The 17,384-nt window shown below is 52.0% G+C and overlaps 1 long non-coding RNA gene across 1 annotated transcript; it reads right to left on the bottom strand.

Annotated features, from left to right (window-relative positions):
* Positions 1 to 4,315: 4,315 nt before the first annotated feature.
* Positions 4,316 to 8,346, bottom strand: LOC118144393 (uncharacterized). Its single transcript, XR_004729193.3, has 3 exons — positions 8,194 to 8,346; positions 6,789 to 6,929; positions 4,316 to 4,737 (listed from the first exon to the last, which is right to left on the bottom strand). It is a non-coding gene; the product is annotated as an uncharacterized LOC118144393 (long non-coding RNA).
* Between the last annotated feature and the right edge of the window lie 9,038 nt (positions 8,347 to 17,384).

A 17,384-nucleotide genomic window follows, 5' to 3' on the forward strand; every position in this document is an offset into this window, starting at 1 on the left:
CTGCAGTTCCAGGTTACGCCCAGAAATAACACCAGCAGCGGCAGAAGACGACGCAGCTATGTGTCGTTGTCCCTTTTGCGAGAGAGGCTGCCTCTCCCACACGCATCCCCTCATGTCTCATTGCTTGAGATATGAACCTGGTCGAATATCCTTCCTGACAGGACCAAGATTGGCTTAGCCGAGTGACTGGCACACAGGACACTACAGCCACCTTCCATCATGGAAATTTTCTTTGAATGAAGATTTTTTCGTCTTTTAGCAGAGTTGGCCCAAAGCACTTGAATATTAAATATGACTAAATGTTAAAATCCTTATTATTTACTACATTTCTTTCTTTTTTTTTTTTTTTTTTTGAGATGGAGTTTCGCTCTTGTTACCCAGGCTGGAGTGCAATGGCGCGATCTCGGCTCACCGCAACCTCCGCCTCCTGGGTTCAGGCAATTCTCCTGCCTCAGCCACCCGAGTAGCTGGGATTACAGGCACGCACCACCGTGCCCAGCTAATTTTTTTGTATTGTTAGTAGAGACAGGGTTTCACCATGTTGACCAGGATGGTCTCGATCTCTTGACCTCGTGATCCACCCGCCTCAGCCTCCCAAAGTGCTGGGATTACAGGCGTGAGCCACCGCGCCCGGCCTATTTACTACATTTCTTAGAGAGTTCAAGAATTACACTGATTTTTTTGAAAATTGTGTGCATACAAATAAGGTTGAAAGAGAGACATCAGCGAATCCATCTACGTCTATCGTTATAAACTAAAAGGATACGTTATGCAGAGAAGTTTTGGTCTCTTATCTGGACTCCAAGACCGTAAACAGTTACGGTGAGGTCATGCTTTGAGGTGGCAGGTGTCACCATCGTATTCTTCCAGACGTAAGAGACTGTGGTGACAGACGACACCGACGCAGATGTCAACTCAGCTTCTCAGCCTCCCTTTACCCCTCCAGGTGCATTCTTTACCCCCTCTGTTTACTGCAGGTCCCAGGAAGCTGCGTTCGGTGGAAGTTTAGCCAGTGGATGTACCTGGCATGAGGCTGATAGATCAGAGGAAAGAGAGTTGGATATTTCCCTCCCGCCCTTCTGCCGGCCACATTCTCTCAGATCACCATCTCCTGCAGTTCACGGTCACTAGGCTCCAGAAATAGGCTCCCTCCCAGCCCCTTCAGCCTGGGGGATGGTCACTCCCTCCTACTCTGTGGGTACCTGCTTGTCCTTCTGGGATTCGTTAACTCCACTTGCGTTTCTGGACACAGTCCCTTCATGCAACTCACACCAATGAACTGAGAGCGGGGTCTGTTTCCCTGCAGGCCCCAGATGACACATACAGTATTCTCCCTTGGGAGGCGTGAGGCTGGGAGATTCCTCTTAGCTCCGTGTACTGCCTCATTTTCCTGCTGGGCTTCGGTATTTTCTGTTCAATGGAAGCATAGTAATGAACCTGGGCAGAGATTCGTGGAAAAGAAGAGAATGCTGCTTGGAAAACCAGTGCCCAGCAACGCAAGGCTTGGAGGGTGGCAGCCAGTGAAAATCACCTTTCAGCTGGAACCAGAATCCTCAGGATGCAATGACAGGCCTTGCTTTACTCGGCTGCGAGAATCTGGTTCCTCCCGAGTCCCCAGCATCACGCTGGTTTACAGGAACAATCAGAAGAAGTTCCACAGTTTCCCCTACAGTCCCACAAAGATTTCCCCCAGGTCCCTGCTTTGCCGCTGCTCTGAGTTTTATTATCATGCTTCAACACTGATAGGGATCGACGAGCAGTGCCCAAATCCCGTCCTTGGAAAACTGTTTTACACGAATATGTGGAATGATAACATGTCAACGCGTATCTTCACGTCAATGCTTGGAGAAAGCTCCACGCTTACCACCAACTCCCCCACAACACCCACATGCATATTTTGTCCCTCTATGCCTGGGTCATTCTGCATAGTATAAAGGAGACAGTTCTGGAAAGATATCTCAAAATGAAGGAGAAAAATTAGGACTTACATGGACTGGAAATAGCAGCCCTGCATGCTACAGCAGTGTGGATGGGGGAAAATGGGAGACTGAGGACACGGGGAAACCTGACCTGTAAACCCCACTCCCGCTCCTGTTTAAAAAATCAAGCGACACAGGCTGCAGGATGATCACATGAATGCTGTGTGATAACGTGTGTGCAGAGCCAGGCATGCAGCAGGTGCTCAATAATGGAAGCTGAATTATAAACGTCTGTCTGTAACTGAAGCATTATCAGAATTATTTTAGTTATAATGGCTAAAAATAGCTCAAACTTATTTAGGAGTCAATTATTTAAAACTCAAGGGATAGATGGATTTCAGGAGCTGCTTGATCCAGGCACACCCACAGTGTCTCAGGACTCAGTGCTCCTGTCCCCACATGAGATTCACCCCCAGATGCCACATGGTGGCCAGATGGGAGTCAACAGCTCCAAACCAGATGCCATTCAGGTCAGGTCTGGGGGAAGTGTGGGGGAGTGAAAAGTAGAAGGCTGTTTCTTTTACAATTGGGGAAAAAAACAACAGAATCAACTTAGCTTCATTCAATACCAGAGGTTCTAATTGATTCCATACTTATCCCTGAACCAATATCCTTATGGGCATGTGATACTCTGAGTGATCAGAACTGAGTCACGTGACCACTCCTGAACCAATAACCTTAAGGGAACATGAAGCTCTGATTGAGCAGGCTGGAGTCACATGACCACTCCTGAACCAATACCCTCAGGGGAATGACATCCTCTGATTGATCAGGCCTCAGTCATATGACCACTCCTGAACCAATATCTTCAGGGGAACGTGATCCTCTGATTGAGTAGGCCCCAGTCACATGACAGCTCCTGAACCAATACCCTCAGGGGAATGACATCCTCTGATTGGTCAGGCCGCAGTCACATGACCACTCCTGAACCAATACCTTCAGGGGAATGATATCCTCTGGATTGATCAGGCCTGAATCATGTGACCACTTCTGGAAGAGGAGCTGGGTACAGCTTCACCTGACGCACATGAGCTGAGTGAGAGAAGAAGGGGTGACCTTTGCCAAGGCAAATCGATCCCTCCTACCTAGAGAAGAGCAAACAGATGTCAGAAAACCAGACGACTGTTTTCCACTATAATCCACCATTCACCAAACAGTCCACTGTTACCCAACAGCACTTTCTGACAAGTGGAGGGTTTATCTTCATCTCCTTAACAATCCCCTTTGCCTAAGAACAGCAATCCCTTCCTTCTAGAAACCGGCCTTCCCCTCCCTGTCCTTGAATCTGACTTATGTGTAAACTATACTGTTTTTATTTTTGGGGTTTTTTTTTTTTTTTTTGAGACAGAGTTTCACTCTTGTTGCCCAGTATGGAGTGCAATGGTATGATCTCGGCTCACCACAACCTCTGCCTCCCAGGTTCAAGTGATTCTCCTGCCTCAGCCTCCTGAGTAGCTGGGATTATAGGCATGCACCACCATGCCTAATTTTGTATTTTTAGTAAAGACAGGGTTTCTGTGTGTTGGTTGGGCTGGTCTCAAACTCCCGACCTCAGGTGATCCACCCCCTTTAGTCTCCCAAAGTGCTGGGATTGCAGGCATGAGCCACCACACCCAGCCGCTATACTGCTCTTACTTGAAGGGAAAAGGCTTGACAGAGAACCATTTCCTAAGCCTCAGTTTCCTCATTTGTAACAGGAGATAAGAATAATCCTTGCCTCATGGAGCCATTGGGAGGATTAAATGAGATCACCTGTGTAGACCACTCAGCATGCGTCTGAAATATTGGAAGGGCTTCATCAAATTTAGATGTTTTTATTATGAGCAGACGGATGGCATTTGGAAAGAGTGGAACACAAAGATGATTCCAGGTGAGTTTTAAACTGATTTCAAGAAACAAGGCAATTCTCAGACTTAGCTCCCATGTTCCAGCTTCCAATATTTTGGTGCACCCCGATACTGCAATCCGTCTTAGACTCCTAAATAGCTGACATAAAATCATTCTCTTTCCCTTTAGTCAACTGGTCTCATGGCACCGTCAAGAACTTGTCTTTGTAGTGTTCCATGCTCTATGCAAAACCCTCCTGAGGAAGAATTGATGACTTGAAATGTTTTCAGGGACTGTCATGGATCTGGAAATGCACAGGTGACTCAGGGATGTGTCATCCGTCTGCCATGATAGTCTCAATGTCCATGTAAAGAATGTCTCAATCTGAACTGCAGGGCCCCTGGCAACCTGTTGCAAAGAGGGCTTGCTGCCCACAGTCTTGAGGCTCTACAGTCTTGTATGATGCACCTGCCTGCTCTGTTAGGAACACATTTATTTCCATTATCTGCACAGCGACAGGTCTCCCTATACCAAGGGACACTCACCTTAGAAGATGTGATGCTTTCCATTTCAAATGACAAAACCCAACCCAGCCTCACCTAATCCAAAAGCTAAGTTATTAATTCAGATAACTGTGGAGCCCAGATGATGTCTAGATTACAGTGGCTGGGTCCAGATTTCACATAATTATCACCAGGATGTGGTATCTTTCAGTCATGCGGTACTATGGATCGCTTTGGCTGTTCCAGGCTCAAACTCCACTCGGTGGTGGGATGCCTCACCCGCCTTTGTGCTCCCGTCCTCATCCTCAAAGCCTGGCCACCCCCGAGGGTCCTCAGATCTGCTGCTCTGGACAGCGGTGGCTCCGGTCGCAATTGCCTTGAGTTGTTAGTGTCCTCCGAGTGTCCATGACCTTCAGAGACAGCCAGACCTGTCAGAAACAGCAGGGAGCCTACAGCTAGATGCAGGGGGCAGGGGACCGATAGCGGAAGGCCACCAAAGAGACCTTTGTAACCTCAGTTAAAACAAAAGGAGGAACACAGTGGCCTCCTCAAAGCTCCTGGCACGAAGCAGTTAGAATGTTGGAAAGTCATGTGGGATGCAGAGCACGTGCTGGGTATTTCAGATTTCCGTGTCTTTTGCACAGAAAGAAAAGATGGAAGCTTTTAATACCAGAAACTTAGCTGTACCCATGGTGCTAAGGAATGCTCTTCTGCAATCTCACCCTCTAAGGCTCACCTCTAACAGCTCATCAAACACCATGATCAGGGCTGGCGCTGGGCCTTCCTGTCTCCTGTCTGCCGCGGGAGCGCACACAGTGGCAGCTCTCTGCTGCCTTGAGGCTGGGAGGGGGAGGCCTTCCCCACGCGCTCTCCCAGAACTATTCCTGGAAGTGCTTTCTCTCCACTCATCCCCCAAAGCCAGCCCCTCCCTCCAGTCTTCCTGTCCCTCCCTTCTTCAGGACGGCCACGGTGATAGACACGGCGGAACTGTGGCGCACGGTTTTATGCAGAGGGTGGTGGCCATTTTCAGTGGATGCCCCAGCAGCCTCTTCAGCAGCACGACAAAGTCTCTGCTCCTCCCTGCGCATTTCCCCCATGCGGCTTTGTGGGGCTACCCACCTCCAGCACCAGCACTGAGCCACAGCTGGCCTAAGAGAAGCAGTGGGTTCATCTGACTGGCCGCAGTTGACACAGGAGCAAACACTACACAATATAAACCTAACACAAGTTTTGCTGGATACGGGGGAAGGGCCTTTGTGAAGTGACCTGCTTCCTCTCTCTACTTGGACCTCTTCCTGGAAGTCTGGCGGCCCAGGGGCTGCTGGCAGCCACCTTGGGTTATGGAGTGGGGGTAGCACCTCCCCGAGAAGGGTCTCACCCCCAAGGGAAGCCCAGCCAGGGGATGGAGAGTGAAACCTGGACCCCTGAATTCCTAGATGCAGGCATGAATCCCATTTGTGGGGCTCACATTCACAGCCTCGCACCTCTCAAAGTTCCTACCTGCTGACACCATCACCTGGGAAGGCAGGATTTCAACACATGAGCTTAGAGAGACACAGACACTCAGGTCTGAGCAGTGCTCTGAGCGACAGGACTTGATCCTGCCAGGGCCTCTCAGGAGCATGCGGGATGCCTGCTGGTATGCCTGTGTGAAGGGCTGTGTACCACAGCATCTCCCTGCAGCTCCTGTCCCCGCTGGCTGTGAGTGGCCACCAGAGGTGCCTTGCCCTCACTCCAAAGAGGCACCCCACAAATGCACGTGGGTGCAGCAGGCTGAGTACCCTGCACAGGGCAAAGGCCTCAGCAGGTGCCCAGTGGGAGGCTTGCAGCTCCGAGCCAGGCTGTGCTCACACACAACCACCCCCCAAACCTATGGCTGCAGAGCAGACCCAGGACGGAATATGGCACCAGAAGGCAGACCTGAAGCAGGAGGCAGGAGGAATGAATGTGTCCGGGGAAGGCAGTGTTTCCTACTCAATAACCATCACCCCACACTTCTTCCTGCCTGTCAGAGCCTGAGGAGACCCAATGGCTGACTCAAAGTCTACTTGGTGAGTAGAACAAGTGCTTGATTCAGAGTATTTTCTGCTCCCACTTCCCCCAACGCTTTCTCTATTGGGATTCCTTCCTGGCCGTATGCACAGCCTTGGTCTCTCTATTGGGAGGATTCCTTCCTGGCAGTATGCACAGCCTTGGTCCTGTGTATTGATAAGGCCCATTTTCCCCTCACTCATTCAACAGCTATTTAAGCTGAGATATGGACCAGGAAGGGCTGGGCCCTGCCTCTCAGAACACACAGCCTGGAGGAGGAGACCCAGCAAGCAATTGTAGTAGAAGACCCTGGGAAACACAGGGGAACTCCCAGGGCCACCCCTCCAGCTGCCAGGGAGGGATGGGGGTAGGCAAGTCGGGCAGGAGGGAGTGAGGTTTAGGCTGAGAGCTTCTGGCGGGGGAGAGCATGGCCTTGGGAACCACCTACCTGGTGCCTCCAACGTGAACTCTGTTTCCCAAGATGGAGAAGTTAGGTGTCTTTGAGGACCGTGTTCTGGGAAGCCAGGCAGCCTTGTTTTCTCTGCCTTTGAAGAGCTGAGGAAGCGCGTTTTATTTCTGCTCCAGTGGTCTGACAATAAACAAGCAGTGAAACGGTCACTTTTTCTTAAAAACGTCCTAAAGGAACCAAGCTCCACCAGCACCAGCACCCAGAGCTGCACCTTGTCTCCTGCCTCAGGACAGGAGTCCAGAGCAACCCTTGTCCCTTTGCCCAGTTCCCGTCATGAGAGGGGCTGGGGCGGGCAGGCAGTGGCTGTAGCAGCAGGTGCAGCTACCCTCAGTCATGCCTGGAGGGGCCCAGCTGTCCGGAGACCAGCACCTCTGGGTCCCGATTCTGCCTGGAAGGTTGAGTCCTCCACATTCAAACCTGGGCAGTCCTCTGGGGCCATTCCCCTCCCCTAACCGCAACTCAGTCAGCTGGAGGGGGAGACACTAAGACATGGCAAAATGAGCCTTCTCTGGAACATTCCAGGTCCATGGCCACATAGCCAGACCAGGGGGTCACTCTCAGACAGCTGGAAACTGAAAACCAAGTAGCGACATGGGAGTGTTGTTTCTACAGATGCCTCAGACCTGAAAACACCCTCAGGTGTTTAAGAATCCCTGAAGATTTAAGGGACCCATGGTCTGCCCTGGGATCACCTTTCTGGTACCCACCACCCACCTCCAGGCTCGGTTCTAAAGAACACTAGTCAAAAGGCTCTTTGCATCCCTCTCTCCATTTCTCGAGTCTGCTAAGCCCCCTCTTTGGACCCCTGTCCTCAGCTTCGCAGCCTCTGGTGGACCAGGTGCTGTTGCCGTCAGGGTGGCCAGACCCCCGTTTGCCACCGCACACCTGTGGTCTCCCTGTGACCAATGGGAACACTCCCTTGGCCTCTCAGGAGTGGTGTCCTGCTCAGGATAAGTCCCATGTTGTCACCCTCACTACCGCCCCCATTTCATACAGGTGAACACACAGCCTAGTTTTCCTTTAGGAAGCCACATCCCGCAAGCCCAGGGTGTGATTTGGGTGCGGATGTCTGGGCTCCAGGAATGTGTGCATGAGACAGACTGGTCCAGTCACCCTTTCCACCTGCTCGGGCACAAGCATGGCACAGAAAAGCCCGGCACTTCCCTGAACCCAACAGATGCAAAGGGGGCCAGGAGGATCGCAGAGACATCTGCCCCAGAGGCAGCGTTGCCTCGTCACCAACCCCTGACCTTTGCAGCTGTGCATCATTTAATCCAGCTGTGCATTTTTCCCAAATCAGTTTCGTTGAATTTCTCCATTTGAAAAGGAAAGAGCGATGAATACTGCCATGGCAGATCCAGAGATGGACTCAGGGGTTGCATACCTCTCCCTGGAGGTGCTCACCACGGGCTCCCCCCGCATCACCACCAGGCATCACCTGTGCCGGGGGTGCCCACCCTGCAAAGCCTCGCCTTTCCGTCTTGTGTCTGCTCAGCCCCTGCCCTGCACCCACACGCCCCTGAAGCCGGGGCGGGCTGCTGCCTGTTGGATTTGTTTCCGAGGTGCCAGGGAGCTGGGGCGGGAGCAGCTCAGCCTCGCCCCCCTCTCTCCTGCGCACCAGGTTTTCTGTAAGTTGGCAGCAGCATCTGACTTCCAAAGGCAGCCCAATCAGAGCCCTTTCTTGAGGTAATAATGCTTCATTTTCTCCTTTTTCGTGGTGTGGGGATCATCTCCCACACCCTCCCTCATAGCTACACGCATCATCAAAATTTAACTTCCTGCATCTGTGCGGGATAAATAGGGCTCTGCAGAAATGGGCTGCAAACCAGTATTCATCTCCTCCTCCAGAAAAGCTGGGCTGCCAGCCAGTGGCTTTCTTCCTAAAGGAAAGGAGAGGAGAGGCCAACCTGTCTCACGGCTGATCCGCGCTGCTTCCGGGCCAAGGCCAAGTGAGGGGACGAGGGAGAGAGCAGGGGACACGGAGGCAGGCCAGCAAGAGCTGAGGCAGGAGGAACTGAGCGCCTCCTTCCCTTTCCTCAGCATTGTTAGAAAGCAGCAGCACATTTTATTTATTTATTCATTTAGAGATGAGACCGTGTCTCACTGTCTCCCAGGCTGCAGTGCAGTGGCGCGATCTCGGCTCACCACAACCCCCGCCTCCCAGGTTCAAGCAATTCTCCTGCCTCAGCCTCCCGCGTAGCTAGGATTACAGGCACGTGCCACCACGCCCAGCTAATTTTGTATTTTTAGTAGAGATGGGGGTTTACCGTGTTGGCCAGGCTGGTTTCAAACTCCTGGCCTCAGGTGATCCGCCCACCTCGGCCTCCCACAGTGCTGGGACTCCAGGCGTGAGCCAGTGGCACCTGGCTGTGGCAGAACGTTCCTATCCATGTCATACACTGACTCAAGGAGCTCCCGGTGCTGCACAAAGGCCCCCTCAGCAGCACCTCCTTAGGAATACGACACACCTGATTCTCTTGCTTATTAGACAGGGTGATTTATTCTACAGGACTTATATCCACAAAGTCTTGATCCCAAGTATGGGAGACACCCCCAAATGATTCCGAACTGGCACCTTGTCGTTACTGAAGAAACACTGGTAACATGTTCAAACTATCCAGAAGCATAAAAAAGAAAAAGATGAAAGCCCCCCCTCCCACCCTCCCCGCACACACACTCAGGTTAAGCACTGGACCTCTAAGGACCAGTCTGTTTGGAAAGCTGGCTCCCGTTACAGTAAGGGCAGCAACGAAGGCGGAATCCCCCTCGTATGAGTCCGTTCTCACGCTGCTATAAAGAACTACCTGAGACCAGGTCATTTCCAAAGGAAGGAGGTTTCAGTGACACAGTTCCGCATGGCTGGAGAGGCCTCAGGAAACTTACAATCACGGCGGAAGGGGAGGCAAACACGCCCTACGCGTTTGGAGCAGGAGGAAGAGAGAGGGAGGAGGTACCACACACACTTTTAAACAATCGGCTCTCCCATGAGACCTCATTCACTATTGAGAACAGCAGGGGAGAGACATCTGCCCCTTTAATTCAATCACCTGCCACCAGGCCCCTCCACCAACGCAGGGAGTTACAGTTCAACGGGAGATCTGGGTGGACACGCAGAGCCAACCCATATCACCCTTGCCGGAATTTTGTGGTAGAGGTGTAAGGAGAACCCATTAAAGAAAAGAAATTGCGTGGAGGCGTAGGCAGAAATGCTGACGTCTAACAAATCTGTCCTGCCCCATCCACCGTGAGCCCAGCGGGCAGTGCCTCTTCCCGGCCCCTGCTAGTGTTTCCCTATTTCTGGGAAATGTGCTGAGGTGTCTAGGAATCTCTGCCTCTCCTCCGCTTTCTCTGCTCTTGCCAGCTCTGCCATCCAGGGGCCCTTGTGTGAGCTGCTGACGTGACTGTGACGAGGCACCTTTGAAACGTAGGGGCCTGTTTGTTACAGCAGCTGGTCCCTCCGCGCTGCTCTCTCCAGGGCTGCTCTGTGTCCCCCAGTACACACAAAGGGCCCCTGCATGGGTGAGTTTTCCAGCAGTCTCTAACAGGACACACACAATTGGTTTCCAAAAATCCTAAACTTCTACAAACACCTGTCTCGTCCCCATGCATTTAAAGTGATATGTCCTGTTTCACAGTACTCTTCCAAGAGATGAGAGCAGTTTTGTAGGAAGTGAACCATGTGGCAGAGGGCTCAAAGCTCAGGGTCCTCCAGCCTCCGGACGCCTCCTGGGAACATGGCCTGACTCCTGTATCAGGCAGGGTTTTCCAGAGAAATGGAACCCATAGGAGGCAAATGTGTGTGTGTGAGTGTGTTTGTGTTTGGGGGAAGAAAGACATGATGATGATAGATACATATATACATACATACATAAATAAATACATAAACAGAGGTACAGGTAGGTAGGTAGATGATGGATGGAGAGACATATGATAGATGGATAGATAAAGAGAGAAAGAGATGATAGATGGATAGATGATAGATAAATGGATAGATAGGATAGGATAGATACATAGATCAACAGATAGAAGTATAGGCAGAAGGTGATTGATAGATAGTTGATGAATAGATGATAGAGGGAGAGAGGGAGATAAATGGCCAGGTGGAGAGAGATTTTAAGGAACTGGCTCCTGACTGTGGAGGCAGACACTAGCAAGGGAAACCAGCAGGCTAGAAACCCAGGCAGGATTTCTATGCTACAATCTCGAGGCAGAACTTCTTCTTCTTTAAAACACAGGGGCCTGTTTGTTACAGCAGCTGGTCCTTCCACACCCGCTCAAGGGGCTGACTCTGCGTCCCACAATAGACACAAAGGGCCCGTGCACAGGTGAATTTTCCAGCAGTCTCTAACAAACAGTGTATGCACAATTTATTTTTAAAAATCCCAAACTTCCACAAAAATCCCTTTCATTCCCGCGTGTTTAAAGTGGTCCATCCTCTGATTCTTCTCCTAAGAGGCTGGGGAGTCTCGCCCTTTAATTAAAGTCAACTCATGGCAAACATGATCACATCAACACAGCATCTTCACGTCTAAATAGTACTGGAGCAACAACTGGGCGCCACAGATTAGCAAAGTTAACGTGCAAAATTCACGACCCTAACGCACTCCACAGCATCGTCGGTTCCTGAAATTGGCTGTGCTGCAAAGTATGCAGAAATCAATAAGCATCAACACTCGACATTTTCTCCACTCTGCTTCAAGGGGGAGCCACGCCGGACGAGGACATGCTTTACAGCCTAGGAAGTCTTCCCTGGAAACACTGGGCTTTCTCTGCACGAGGTCAGGGCCTGGAGGGTCACTGGGGCGGAAGGTCACCTTGCAAGTGTGAGACCCCGACAGAGAGTCCTTGCTGTCCTTGGCTCTTCCGATCCTGAAAAAAACTGCTTGGGACTGGGGCTGGGAGTGTCAGAATTAGGGGAGAGGAAATTAAAGAGAGAAGGGAGAGGGTGGTATTTTGAAGTACAGGACAGGTCAAGGTCAAGCCAAAGCAGAGAAGCTCCGGAAAGAGGGCAAGGGGAATGGCAGGTGTGAGCAGGGTGCGGTGTAGGAGGCGGCCGCAGGTGGTGCGGGCAGGAGCCCAGCTGCGATGCAATGCTGCCTCCTTGTGTCATTCCACGGCATTGCGGCGGAAAGCCTTCGGTGTTCAAGACGTCTTCCATCCCCCCATCCGTTCAGAACTCCCCTGCGACTAGCTCTCCGGGTAGTAAAGACATGCATCACATTTAAAACGTCGAGACATCCTAGATTCATTTAGAAAGACGGGAAGAGGCTCATGCCTGAAATTGCAGCACTTTGGGAAGCTGAGGGGGGAAGACTGCTTGAGGCCAGGAGTTCAAGAAAAACGGGAAGATCCCACAAAACTGGGTCCTCCCATCCCACACGTGGAGATAGAGAGGCTGCCTGTTTAGAGGGGGCACCGCTTCCTGTTCGCCCCCGGACTCCTGTTCCCCAGGAGTACTGGAGGGTAAGCCCTGGGGTCTACCGGGCTAAGGGGAACACACAATTCAGATTAGTTTCACCTGTCGGAAATTAGGAATTCAGTCACAACCCAAGCCAAGGAGAAGGACGATGCCAGGTGGCAATGCTACGCCCTTCTCGTGCCACGAATTCAGCCACCCTTAGACTGAGCTGGTGTTGACACAGCTCCAGGCTCTTAGAATCAAAGTCATTTCCTCAGCACCGCAGTCCTGCGAGGTGTGCCCGTCATAGGGAGCCCTTTCCTCAGGTGTCAACAGTAGAGCTCAGACACAACCCCTCACATGGCCTAGACCATGCACCCCAACAACCTAAGCTGACTCCAGCCTGTCTGCTGGAGACGTGTCCGACAGGAATGCAATGCAAGCCACATGCGCGACGTTAAATTTTCCAGCAGACACATTTTAAAAAGTAAAGAGAGACAGACGAAAAGAACCTGAATCGTATGTTGCCCCTAGCCCGGTAGACCCCAGAGCTGGGGCAACACACAGTTCAGGGGAATTGCCTGCCTGGCTGGGGAGCAGGGAGGCCGAGGGCAGACGGGAACTGCTGCATCTAAGAAGGCAGCCGCTTCACCGTCGCAGCGAGGGCCCAGTTTTGTGGACTGTTCCTATTTTCCTTGCACTCCTAGCCTCAAGGAATCTTCCCATCTCAGCCTCCCAAAGTGCTGGGATTACAAGTCTGAGCCTCTTCCCACCTTTCTAAATGAATCCAGGACATCACAGTCTTAAGTGTTATGAACAAATTCCAGCTTCTCTCAAATCTAGGCAGACGGAACAAGCTGTGTGTGTGTTCCTGCCAATTTGGAGTCCCTGTAGTGTGGTCATGTCCCTGGAAAGGAAGACCGGCCACCCCTCGGGAGCCTTCAGGGGACACCCAAGTTTTAAACTGAGACATAACTTTGAGGGAGGTTGGCTCGTATGGTGCCTCCACGGCACTGGCAATACATCAGGCTCCATTCTAAAAGTTTTACTCATCTGTGCAAACACACAGATGCTGTTATCATCCCCACCTTACAGACAAAGACACTGAGGCTCAGAGAGGCCCAATCACTTGCTCAAGGCCACCCAGATACCTGGGATTTGAACCCAGGACCCGGCATTGATACACTTTAGCGCCTGTCTAGTGAAAGGCGCCTACACAGGCTCAGGGTGCCCTGGCACCATAGCCATGGCCAAGAAGAGGTGTGAAGAGAGAGGGGGGGGGCTGGAGGGCGGGCAGAGCGGTGTCTGTCCCCCAGGGCACGGAGCTGATCCTCTCTTCCTCTCTGATTCCTACCTTGAAAGGGTGTGTGGTGGGTTGTGTAACTGGATCCCATCTCCCCCATCCCTCCCTCCCCTCTCTGGCTTGTCCATTAGTAGAATGAACCTCCTACTCCATTGCCTCTGGACTGCCCAGGTAAGGCACTTGGTGGATGGGATGTGCTGCGCTGAACGATCTGGGCTGGTTTCAGCCCGATAAGCCCCTTGGGGTCGGGAACCAAGCCAGCTCAAGGGCAAGCAACCCACAGAACCGCGAGCAAGACATAAAGCATTCTCGGTGATTTGTTTTGTTTTGTTTTCAGACAGTCTCGCTCTGTCACCCAGGCTGGAGGGCATGGCATGATCTCAGATCACTGAGACCTCCGCATCCCGGGTTCAAGTGATTCTCCTGGCTCAGCCTCCGAGTAGCTGGGATTACAGGGGCGTGCCACCACACCCTGCTGATTTTTGTATTTTTAGTGGAGACGGGGCTTCACCATGTTGGTCAGGCTGGTCTCAAACTCCTGACCTCAAATGATCCCCCTGCCTGGGCCTCCCAAACTGCTGGGATTACAGGCGTGAGCACCAAGGCCAGCCATAAACTCTTCTGGTTTTAAGCTCCTGATAGTCGTGGGTCACTGCTGTGAAGCGGAGTTGCAGGATAAACCTGCTGAGTCCAGAGAGGCCACACATCAGCTTGCATCACGGGACGTGTGGGAAAGAACTTCAGCCTCAAACCGACTGCTGTGAGTTAGAACCTGTTTGGTTTTTCTGACCAAAGCAGGCAGTACCTGATATGATCTCCACGCCAAGACTCACCCAGAGCTCATGGGGGCTAACAAGTGAACGACACTGTGAAGACACCAAGGATGGCCGAGGGCTGGTCACAGAGTTTCTATAAAATCTTCCCCACCGCCGTCACCATCCAGGAGGATCTCCCCTCACTACGCCCCGTCTCAGTGGTGCCAGCTTCAGTGTTTACCAGTGGGCTCTGACGGGCTCGCGCCTTTGCCATAGCAGCTGTGCGGTGTTTGAGTATCAATAGGACATCGGTTCTCATATTCTGATCCGTTGTAAGGTGCCTCTCCCACCCTTTCCCTTTTGCAAAGCCCCCGCCTCTCTCCGTCAGGAATTAATTTAAAGGGTTCACAGCGAGAGGAAGAACCTTACATGCCCGAGGGGGCAGGCGAGTGATGTAAACAGACGAAGGATCCTGAGGGTTCTTTCATCACAGACCACCCTGGCTGCCTCTGCAGCACACGGGACTACTCCTCCCTTCCGCAGAGAAAGAACTCTTCGCCCGCCATTTTTCTGATGACACCTAGCTCTCCGGGACTGCGTCTCTTTTTCTCGTTGTGCATAGAAACCTGGACATAAAGAAAGCTTCTTCTCTTCTAAGCGGAGCTCCGGCCGAAGCACCAGGGCAAACAGCTGCGGACACTCGGCCTTGGTGCCAGGAAGACCGTGGGGCACGGCGCGGCGGGGACGGACCCTGCGCAAGGAGCAGCTGAAACTCAGCTCCTTGGAAGGACACGAGCCTGGGGCTGCCAGCTCTTCCCATTTTTCAAAAGAAGCTGGAAATGGGTTTTAGCTTGAAATACCCTGATTCTCAAATCTTGGCATGAAATTTTTTTAAACACTGTGTGAGCAAAACACATCTGCAGTTTTATTCAGTGCCACAAGCCACCGATTCGGGATCTCTTCTGGGGAGTCTCACAAAGGCAGTTTCCGTCCCAGCGCTGTCACTTCCTGGCTAAAGGACCTTGGGCCACAGACAAAGGCTCCTGGCTTCTGTATCACCCCGTAGAGAGGGACGGTGCCTGCCTCGCGCAGACCCTGTAAGAATTAAGTGAGAAGGGACACACAGAGTATCTAAAACTCTGCTTTTCTACTGGGGCACTTTCAGGTCTATTCAAATGACAGAGAACACCAGGCGTGATTCTCCAGCTGATTCTACAAAAAAAAAAAAAACAGGAAAAGAAAAGCTTAGCACACCTTAATGTGTGCAGAGCCAGACACGATGACATGCGTGATGCTTTCACAGTGAGGGAGTGATGAGTCGTCCCTCAACTGACAAGTGAATCTGTTGAGATGGAAAAACGAAAGATGAGTGATCGGCAGTGAAAATAAAGCAACACTGGAGGTCCGCCTGGCCGTGGAGCTAACGGTGACAGCGGTGATCCTGATGATAATGACAACCAGAATCGTAAAATGTGCTGAAGGCTAACGATGTGCCAGACACATTCTAAATATTTTACCAGTGTCATAACAATGACTGTACAATGCTTACCGTGTGCTGGGCAGGTTGGGTGCATATTAATTCATGTAATTCTCATGGCTACCTTAGAAGGCAGGTACCATGATTATTCCCATTTTCCAGATGAGAAAACTGAGGAAAAGAGAAGCAATGTGACTTTTCTAAACTCCCTTGGCTGGTAAGTGGCGGAGCTGGGATGTGAGCCTGGGCATCTTCCTCGGAAGCCCGTGGTGGTCCTTACACCTCCCCAGGAAAGGGATGCTGCTGGCTGGTGCCCTTTCCTGGCAAGGAGAGCGGCCAGTCAGAGGCCCCACAGAAAGCGCAGGTGATCTGAACGTGCGCCCATCTTCAGGCCCACTCTGCTTTCCCTCTCTCGTGGCCTCCTCACTGTCTTCTGATCACGAGCCCATAAACACTGTCCCTCCACTGCAGATGGGGGCAAGCCGCAGACCTGACTCTGAGGGGGCAGCTGGAGGCCACCAGGAAGGATTTGGAGGCCACGGAATTGACAAGACAGGAAAGGACTAAGGGAGGTTCAAGATGCCGACGAGCAGCCCCGTACACGTGGCAGCATCTTTTAATACCTGCATAGGGCACTGCCACCTGCACACAGGTGCCTTCCTGGCCATCAGCAGCCTCCCCATTCCCCCATATCCTGTGCTATTAATTCAAGAGCCACAGTGAGATGGGGTCTTCACCAGCATCCTCCTGGGTCTTTCGGGGAGAAGGAGAATCCAGTTTCTTCAAGGACCAGAGAGGGAAGGTGGCAGCAGGGATGACCTGGCCACAGAGCCATATACTATGGTGGAGCCGTTGGTCCCCCAAAAGAAACTAGGGGGGCTGTTTCTAAGAGGAAATAGATGCTGACCAACCAAGAATAACAAACGTCCCCTTGGCCATCATACTGAGGGAATAAAGCCTTTGGGGTCAATGGGGAACTTTGTGGAAGACTTAGCATGGGAAAAGGTCAACCCGGGCACTTCCACCATATCAGGAGGCCGCGTTCAGAGTATCAGCAGCTGTTCAGCCACATTCCCATGCTGCTTGCAAGATCAATAGAAACTAGGAAGCAACCACCAGAAAGAGAAAATGAGGTGACTCGTGGTCACAAGCCCTCTCCCTCACAGGACGAGGGGGAAACACTCAGCGACTCAGAGGTACTTGGGGAGATCAGCCCAGACAGCCTGGCCGGCGAGGCAGCCCTCCCGGGCCCCTTCTGCCCTTCCACGCTGTGGAGCTCGGACCTTTGCTTGCTCAGGAAACTGCACTGCTGCTCACCCTCTCGGTCCGTGAATGCTTCTTTGCCCCTGGAACTCTCACCATGGGGATAAGGCTCGCTGCTCGATTCTTCGAGCAAGGGAAGCCAAGAACCTGAGCCCGGAGCCCAAGCTGAGCACGGAAAAAGGCCCTCCTCGGGCCATCCGTGACTCCTACAACAGCTCATGTGGTTACAGTATCGAAAAGGTTAGACAGCTTTATTCATGGCGTTTCTGGTTCTGTATTAAGAGCCCTCGCTGAACTCCACATGCGAATCCATCACCAAGTCCTTGTCGGGAATAGAGGAGGGTAAAGTCCACACTGAGGACCTGCAGGGCAGCCCAGC

This window comes from Callithrix jacchus, chromosome 9 (assembly GCF_049354715.1).
Source record: "Callithrix jacchus isolate 240 chromosome 9, calJac240_pri, whole genome shotgun sequence".
In the NCBI taxonomy this organism is placed as follows: Eukaryota; Metazoa; Chordata; class Mammalia; order Primates; family Cebidae; genus Callithrix; species Callithrix jacchus.